Here is a 571-nt window from a genome sequence, read left to right on the forward strand (position 1 = left end):
AAGTGCCTAGCAATAAGCAAATAATGAAGGGATACCCATTAACTACTATTTGATGAATAATTGTTATTTCTTGAATGGTGGAGACAAGCATAGTGGAGAGAGAATCCAGCGTGTGAAGTGGAGAGAAGGCGAGTTTTCTAAAGGAAGGATGATTGAACATGTCAATGGTGGATGTTCCTGGATTCTGAAGTGTGCAGGGAAGATCTTCAGAGACTTGGCACTGAGAAGACAGCAGGAGAAATTGTAGAAAGACATTTAAGCACTGGGAAAGGGCTGTTTTTTGAGAACATCCCTACTGATTCCAAAAATGATGGGGGAAGTCACTAAGTTCCAGGCCACTAGAGGCTAACAAGATAACAACACATGCTACCCACTTCAGTTGGTTGTCTGCAATAAAAACACTAATTATTAGGGTTTCAGCAGTGATTATTTCAGCAGTATTATTTTGAAGATGTTCTATAGAGCACAAAGCACTTGGGATGTTAATAAGTGACAGTAATAAATAGATCCTAAGGTAGAATAGTCTCTAAAAATAGAAATGCCCAGGGGCAATCTCAAGGTGTGAAACTGA

The sequence above is a fragment of the Tupaia chinensis genome, unplaced genomic scaffold (assembly GCF_000334495.1).
Source record: "Tupaia chinensis unplaced genomic scaffold, TupChi_1.0 Scaffold148019_1, whole genome shotgun sequence".
NCBI lineage: Eukaryota > Metazoa > Chordata > Mammalia > Scandentia > Tupaiidae > Tupaia > Tupaia belangeri.